The 9,300-nt window shown below is 36.3% G+C and overlaps 1 pseudogene; it reads left to right on the top strand.

The window, feature by feature from the left end:
• The first annotated feature begins 7,401 nt into the window (after positions 1 to 7,401).
• On the top strand, positions 7,402 to 9,097 carry LOC132171954 (berberine bridge enzyme-like 21 pseudogene; annotated as a pseudogene).
• Positions 9,098 to 9,300: the final 203 nt, after the last annotated feature.

Consider the following 9,300-nt stretch of genomic DNA (forward strand, 5'->3'; position numbering starts at 1 on the left):
AATTGTAATTTTGGAAGTTGAACTCTCACCCTAGTACATGTTCATCTACTTTTGAGATTTCCTTAAAAGCCTGAACGGAACACCAACTTGAAAAACTTTGAGAAGGTTTCTTCAAAGTTGATAAATTTACAAGTACAATGTAGTTGTATATATACTAGAACTTGACCTAATGCAGAACAGAATAAAAAATATTACAAGGGATTCTATACACTAAACAAATCTACTAGCATATTTCCTTGTTGTCCAAGTTATTGCCTAATTGTGCAACTTGCCCTCTAGAACATATTAGATCACAGGCTGTATCCTTGAGGAAATCTTCTCTGCGTGCTATCATAGGTGGAGACAATGCTATCATAGGTGGATGCCAGGAATCTTTCCATATTGGTTTAGATTTATTGCAGCTGCGGGATTGACTTGTGCTCGATCGCATTAGGCCTGCGCTTGAGCGCAATCAGATTTTATTCTTGACTTTCTTCTCTGTGAGTGCGCTCGAGTGCACTCGACCTGCACTCAAGCTCTTGATAGCTTGATGTACTTTAACACCGCCCCCTCCCTCCCCTCCCCCACAAGTTGATGGGGGGAGGAACCACCAACAACTTGGACTTTAGAGCTAGAAATTGAGTTGATGGCAATCCTTTGGTGAACAAGTCAACTACCTAATCATAGGTGGAGATAAATTTAATTAAAATATCTCAGTTAAGCACCTTCTCCCTCACAAAATGATAGTCCACCTCTATGTGTTTAGTTCTAGCGTGGAAAACAGAATTAGATGCCAAGGCTAAGGCACCGTTGTTATCACACCACAGAACTGGTGGCATAGCTAGATGAACCTTGATTTCTTTGAGCAACATTCGAATCCAGAATAGTTCTGCAGTAGTGATAGAGAGAGACCTATACTCTGCTTCAGTGCTGGATCTTGAGACTACATCTTGTTTCTTGACACTCCATGCAATTAGACAATCTCCTAAGAACACTACAAACCCTGTGGTGGACCTACGGTCATCGGGACATCCTACCCAATCTGAATCACAAAATGCATTTAGTTGAAGATTGCTCTTGGTGAAATGAAGGCCATGGTTAATGGTGCCATTGAGGTACCTTAGCACTCTCTTTGTTGCAATCCAATGAGTAGATGAGGGGGCATGCATGTGCTGACATAATTGGTTAACTGAGTAGGCAATTTCTGGCCGTGTGAGTGTGCAGTACTGTAGAACTCCCACAACCTTTCTATAAGTGGTGGGATCTGTCAAGGTTTTCCCATCAAACCTTGTTAGTTTGGAGCTAGAGGTGCAAGGGGTATTGGATGGTTTAGAGTCAGCCATATGTGTCTTGTGCGGCAATTCTGAGATGTATTTGGTCTGACAAACATGAATTTGAGAGGTATCTCGAGTGACCTGGATGCCTAGGAAGAAGCTCAATGGTCCTAGGTCTTTGAGAGGAAATTCTCTCTGCAGCTAAGCAATGATACCATGAATAACTGAAGAATGTGTCCTGTGATGAGAATATCATCCATAGACGCCAGCATATAGATCTGAATGTATCCTTGAAGATAGATAAAGAGTGAGGTGTCAACTAGAGAACCCTTGAACCAACTCAAAAAGAAATGTAGATAATCTGTTCAACCATGCTCTGGGAGCTTGTTTTAAGCCATAGATAGCTTTGTGGAGCTCACAAACCATGTTAGGATGAGCCTTGTCAATGAAACCATGAGGCTGCTCCATGTAAACTTCTTCAGTCAAGTACCCCTGCAAAAATGCATTTGAAACATCAAGCTGTTTAATTATCCAATCAAAATTAACAGCTGGAGCAAGGATGACTCGAATAGTGGATGGTTTGATAACTTGACTGAATGTCTCAGTGTAGTCCACCCCACTCCCGTGATCAAACCCTTTAGCCACCAGCCTTGCTTTATGTCTCTCCACACTCTCATCAGCTTTTCTTTTGATTTTGAAAACCAACTGATTTCTGATAACATTTTGGTGAGAGGGTCTAGGGCATAGAGTCCAAGTGTAATTGGACTGCAGGGTATCATATTCTTGTTGCATAGCCTCCATCCATCTAGAGTCAGTTACAGCCTGGCGATACGACACTGGTTCCAAATCAAGCAAATTGGTGTCCAAGTTATTGCCTAATTGTGCAACTTGCCCTTTAGAACATATTAGATCACAGGTTGTATCCTTGAGGAAATCTTCTCTGCGTGCTATCATATATATACTAGAACTTGACATAATACAGAACAGAATCAAAAATATTACAAGGGATTTTATACACTAAACAAATCTACTAGCATCTTTCCTTGTTGTCCAAGTTATTGCCTCATTGTGCAACTTGCCCACTAGAACATATTAGATCACAAGCTGTATCCTTGAGGAAATCTTCTCTGCGTGCTATCATAGGTGGAGACAGTGCTATCATAGGTGGATGCCAGGAATCTTTCCATATTTGTTCAGATTTACTGCAGCTGCAGGATTGACTTGCACTCGATCGCATTAGGCCTACGCTCGAGCGCAGTTGGACTTGATTCTCAACTTTCTTCTCTATTAGTACGCTCGATGCTGCGCTCGAGTGCACTCGACCTGCACTCAAGCTCTTGATAGCTTGATGTACTTTAACACAACCAAGCTTCCCAAGCGGCCTATTTTATAGCAACACCTCGTTCGAATGAGATCCAAACGACTACATCGATCAAGACCTTATGGTCATAGGCTCATCCGGAAGGCCACTAGCACCTTTCAAAATTGATAAGTTCATTTCAACTTATTGTTTTGGATATTGCAATATTGTAGCAAATTGATGTTGGTGATTGATTAGATAATATATATATATATATATATACACACACACAATATCTAATACCTTCATCAAGTCTCTATCTACAATGCAACACTAAATTACTGATTAACAAATACTATCATGCCTATTGGAGACAACATAATATTAAAATTAACATTAATAACAGTGATTCATTGCCCTAGCTTATAAGATAATATCAAAATCCCAAGTCTGTGGACGAAATGGTAGAAGAAGAATGAAACTTCGTGTTTGGTTGTTTGAAAGAGAAGAGCAGCGAAGAAGGCGTTTGGTTTTCACCGTCGGGAAGATCGGGGAAGAAGGCGTCGTTTTCACCAGGTCTATATCTAGGTCTAGTTTTAGGGTTTACATATGCATTTGGTTTTCATTGGGTTGTTTGGAGAGGGGAATATAAGGGAAAAAGAAGATTAATGATATGTTTAATACGTATAATAACTATTCCATTAGGAAAATGAATAGTATTTATTAAGAATGTGAGAATGAAAAAATAGGTACGAAGTAGTTGTTTCGTGTATCAAAAACGCTTATTCATTGTTAATCGGATTGATGTCGTTTTAAGCATTCAAAGATTTTATAGGAATTGTTAATATTGTCATGATTATTTTAGACATTTATACTCTAAGGAAATGACAATTATACCCTTGGCATTTAGGATTGACGGTTTTATTTGACATAGGGGACACATTAACAATTTTTTGATAATTTAGGGAGACATCGTGATAATTAAAAATTTGGGAGAAACATTGTCAATCTTGTAATAGGTAAAAAGAAAAAAATGTAGACTTTTACCCTATATGTTATTCATAACAATTTAAGATTATAGGGATTTGATTTCGAATGTACATTTATCATCATCAATATATGGTCATTTTTGTTTTGAAGTTTGTATGGTTGATGTTATATTGATACATATCAATATCAGTTACTTGGATGACTGTTTTTTTTTTTTTTTCCCTAATGCTTGGATGAGATAGTTACTCAGTTTTTATGTCTTTATTAGGGGTGTAAGCGAGCTAATACAACTCGACAGCTCGCTCGGTTAAGCTCGACCCAAACTCGAGCTCGACATGTACAAACTCGCTCGTTACTGTTGAAACCCGCTCAATTAGTTAGTGATACATACCCGGCTCGCTCGATCAAACTCGACGAGGACTCGTGAGCTCGACTCATTTAAGACTCAAACCGGCTCATTAGCATGACTCGTTAGCTCGTTCATATATATATATATATATATATATATATATATATATAATATGTTATATGAATTATTTAATATTCATGAGTATGTATTAGTTGACATACTAACTAGTTAGTTCATGAATTAACATATTATCTAGTTAATTAATATATATATTAAGCAAATATAATTAAGTACATGTTATTCAATACTTCTATGTATATTACTTATTTTATTATACATGTGTGTTATATATTAGTATTAACATACTAACTAGTAACTAGTTAATTAATAAACTAACATATTAACTAAGTTAATATATATTAAATTACTAACTTAGTATAATTAACTATAGGTTATTTTGACAAACAAAAAAATTATATGTTACTTAATATTTGTATGAGTATTATATATATGAATATATAATATACATACTTGTTAGTTAATATATATTAACTTAGTATTAATATTAAGTTAAGTGTTAGATCACATGATCTAAAGATGACGTGAATTTTAATTAGAAAAAAAAAAAAGATTATGTGAATTATTATATGATATGATCATATATATCATAAATTAAGTGATTAATATTAGAATCAACATGTGTTTGTTTGAAGATATATTCTCTTGTTATGTTTAGAGTATTATGCTCTAGAGATCATTATAGTTTGGATGTTATATCATATGAATTATCATCCGAATTTAGTTACATTTTCATATGGTCTACCATTATAATTTATATGATTATATCAAATGATTAATTGATGATTAAATCATATGATTATATAATAACAAAATATACATATATAATATGACATAAGTCATAAGTATAAAAACTTATATTAATACAACAATTAAGTACCCCGAGACTTAATAACTAGTTAGTTAATAAACTAACATATTAACTAAGTTAATATATATTAAATTACTAACTTAGTATAATTAACTATAGGTTATTTTGACAAAAAAAATTATATGTTACTTAATATTTGTATGTGTATTATATATATATATATATGAATATATAATATGCATACTTGTTAGTTAATATAAATTAACTTAGTATTACTAAGTAAGTTAACTATTTTCAAAAAAACAAAAACAAAAACAAAGACAAAATAAGTTAATCAAAACAAGTTACATAAATAGTAACTAAATACTAAATACTAAATACTAAATATAGTTAGTGTTAGATCACATGATCTAAAGATTATGCGAATTGTAATTAGAAGAAAAACTAAGATTATGTGAATTGTTAGATTATATGATCATACATATCACAAATTAAGTGATTAATATTATAATCAACAATGTGTTTGCTTAGAGCTATATGCTGTTGTTATGTTTGGAGTGTTATGCTCTAAATATCTATTTTTTGATGAATGAAGATTACAATGTTTATCAAAAAAAAAAAAAAAAAAAATTGTTTGTTATGATCACAAATTAAGTATTATCATTATAATTTAAATTTTATATCATATGAATTATCATTCGAATTTAGTCACATTAATTATCATATGGTCTAATATTTTGCCATATGAACATATAATTACTAGTTAAGTAACTTAGTAAGCATAGTTAAAGATTTATGGTGTAAGTTTCATAATATTTAAGTATTAATGTATTATCACTATAATTTATAGCATTAAACGCATTGCAAGATTATGTTACTGCTTGTAATTGACCCATTATAAGATTATTCTTGCAGTTGTTTCTTCTAGAGTTTCCACTTGATTTTCATGTTGAATATCTCCAAAATAATTTGAATTAATTAAATTAAAGGGGTATTCAGGAATTAATCTTGAATAGAATAATAAAATAGTAATAATAAGTACTAGTGTCATAAATAATTATTTGTAATAGTAAATTGTAGTTAAACTAAATAAGGGGTTAAATATTAATTAACAAACGATGGAAATAAAATAAGGTGGGGGCAGTAGTGTAGTTTAAAAAAGTGAGGTTTGAATTAAAAAGAAAATCTACATACTACCACGTGTGTGGCTTTGATTGGCTATATGGGGATATCTTATCCCCTTAGCCTTAGCAAAAGAAAAAAAAAAAAAAAAGGGACCAAGCCCTTGCTTTTGGTAAAACACGTAGCCCTTTCTTTTCTTCCCTTTTTCTTTTCTTCTTCCCCTTCTTCCTCCCACGCTGTTGTCACCGCTCCCCTGCATTTTGCTTTACATCAGAGAGAGAGAAGGAAAGAGCGAGAACACTGTGTGCGGTTAAGATGGTGGCGATTTTGGGGCTTAGTCGACGGAGTGGCTCAAGAAAGGTGAGAAGTTGGCGAGCCGAGCCGAGTGCTCGATAAGACACTCAGCTCGCCTAGAAGACGAGCTCGAGCTCGATCTCGCACAAGATTTTTCTCTTGGCGAGTCGAGCCGAGTCCACCATTTACGGCTCGTCATGAGCTTGAGCTTGTGAACGGTACATACGAGCCGATCTTGAACACCTCCTACTCGCCCGAGTTCGGCTCGATTACAACCCTAGTCTTTATCCTCAATAGATACGAGCAAACAAAATTAAAAAACAAAGAGAAATGTTTGAGTACTAAACCTTTTATGAGTACTAAACTAAAAGGTGTATATCAATATGATAAGGAGCTTATTATATTTGTATTATTTTTTTTCTTAATTGTTTTTACCATTTTCGATGAATAAGTTCTACATTATTTTAGTAGTTATTTTTTGATAAATAATTTAATACTCTAGCATTATCTTTAGATTTTCAAGAATGAATGCCTCCTTGATGTGGAAAATTTCGAATTCCAAGTAGTTGTTAAATTTATCACTAAGATGACAGCGAAACCTTGAGTTATTTTCAGAAGGGCAGCGGTGTAGGGCTACAAGTTAATTGAGTGAATTTGGAGCTTCGAGGATTACCGCAATTATTTGCCCAAATTGTTAGTAAATTAGACAAAGAATGTGAGAAAATCCATATAAAATTCATTTATTCAAACAAATTTTGGGATTGTGTGACTACTTATACGGATAATTGACTTGTATAAGAAACCTCTCACGTTATTTACCTAAATTGCTAATGGTAGAGAATTGGAGCGGATCTTGTCCCAATTTCCGACCCCTAAATCTATACAATAAACAGGGGAATCAGGGGATGGTCTGGAGCGGGTTTCATAATATTCAATAAAATGTTAGGACTTCCCGAACGACCAACATTGAGATAACCTCTGCGTTCCTTTCCTTGTCCCCTAAATAACCATTGAACTAGTCAAAACTTGGGGTGTTTGGTACCCAAGAAAAACTCTCCCAAAAAAAGAAAAAGGACACGAAAAGGGTAAGAAAAATAGCCGTTCTCCGTAGTTAATGGCCTGCACACGGAACCGACCCTAAACCAATTGTCTTTATATAAACCCCATGGAGAGAACAAACTTGAAAACACAGCAGTGAGAAAAGCACCTCTCTTGATAAATCCTTTTGTATCTTGCTGTCATGATTCCTCTGTTTATTCTTCTTCTTCTTCAAATCTCTGCTTCATCGGCAGCCTCTGTTTCAGTCCATGACACCTTTCTTCAATGCCTGTCAAAGCAAAGCAACCAGCCAGCCCAAGTATCTAAGCTAGTCTATGCTCAAGGCAACCCTTCCTACTCATCTGTGCTGCGCGCCTACATCAGAAATGCCCGCTTCAACACCTCCTCCACGCCGAAACCCGTCATCATTGTAACCCCAACGGATGAAACCCACGTCCAAGCCGCCGTGATTTGCGCCAAGAACATCGGAATGCAGCTCAAAATCCGAAGCGGTGGCCACGACTACGAAGGCGTGTCGTACATCTCCGACGTGCCGTTTATCATGCTCGACATGTCCAATCTGCGGTCCATCGATGTCAACATTCAAGAACAATCTGCTTGGGTTTCAGCCGGCGCCACGCTCGGAGAACTTTATTATGGAATCTGGGAGAAAAGCAAAGTACTTGGCTTCCCCGGCGGCGTTTGCCCCACCGTCGGTGTCGGCGGGCACCTCGGCGGCGGCGGGTACGGTAACATGCTGCGTAAACATGGGTTAACGGTGGATCATGTTCTGGACGCGAAGATAGTCAATGCTAACGGTAAAATTCTCGACAAGAATTCAATGGGGGAAGATCTTTTCTGGGCCATTAGAGGAGGAGGAGCAGCCAGCTTCGGAGTCGTAATTGCGTACAAAATTGCGTTGGTTCCGGTGCCGGAAAAGGTAACGGTTTTCCGGGTGGAAAAGTACTTGGAAGAGAACGCGACCGACATTGTTTACAAGTGGCAGCATGTGGCTCCCACCATAGACGAAAACCTTTTCATGAGGATGCTCGTTCAACCTTCGAGCTCGAAAACGAAGAAGGGTGAGAAAACCATCAGAATCACAATCATCGCGCAGTTTCTCGGAAACGCCGACCAACTAATGACCTTGCTGAACAAGGAATTTCCTGAATTGGGTGTGAAGAAAGGAGATGTCTTGGAAAAGGATTGGATTGGCTCTGTTCTTTGGTGGGGAATCAAGGACAACAACACAACACCCAATTGGCTGCTCGACCGACATCCCGACACGGCAGATTTCACGAGGAGGAAGTCAGATTATGTGCAGCAACCAATTTCCAAAGATGGGTTGGAATTTATATGGAAGAGGATGATTGAGCTTGGGAAAACAGGCTTGGTTTTCAATCCATATGGTGGGAAAATGAGCCAAATCCCTGCTTCTGCGACGCCATTTCCACACCGAGCCGGAAATTTGTTCAAGGTTCAGTACTCCGTGAATTGGGAAGAACCAGGATATGAGTTAGACAAGAACTACACAACCCAGATAAGGAAGCTTCACGATTACTTGACTCCATTTGTGTCCAAGAACCCAAGAAGTGCATTTCTGAACTACAGAGACCTGGATATTGGCATCAATCACCAAGGGAAGAACAGCTATGCAGAAGGACAGGTTTATGGGGCAAAGTACTTCAATGCCAACTTTGATAGGTTGGTGAAGGTTAAGACTGCTGTTGATCCAGACAATTTCTTCAGGAATCAGCAGAGCATCCCAACTCTTCCTAAGAAGGCATAGGGAAAGGGAGTTTAATCGTCATGCAGAGAATATTGTTGTGTGATTGGCGATTTTAGCACAATTCAGCTGAAATTGTATTCGGTTGTTTTGTGGCAATATTTGTTAGTTTAGTGAAATTATGAAATGTTTCTTTGTAATAATCTTTATCATATTTGAATTATTTGTTTCTTCTCTCTTTTCCTAATTATGAGCCATGATTGAAAAAAAAAAAAAAAAAAGAATCTAAAAAACAACTGATTTTCTTTATGATTTTTTCTTAATATTTTGAAAATTGGT

The sequence above is a fragment of the Corylus avellana genome, chromosome 1, assembly GCF_965113065.1.
Source record: "Corylus avellana chromosome 1, dhCorAvel1.hap1.2, whole genome shotgun sequence".
NCBI lineage: Eukaryota > Viridiplantae > Streptophyta > Magnoliopsida > Fagales > Betulaceae > Corylus > Corylus avellana.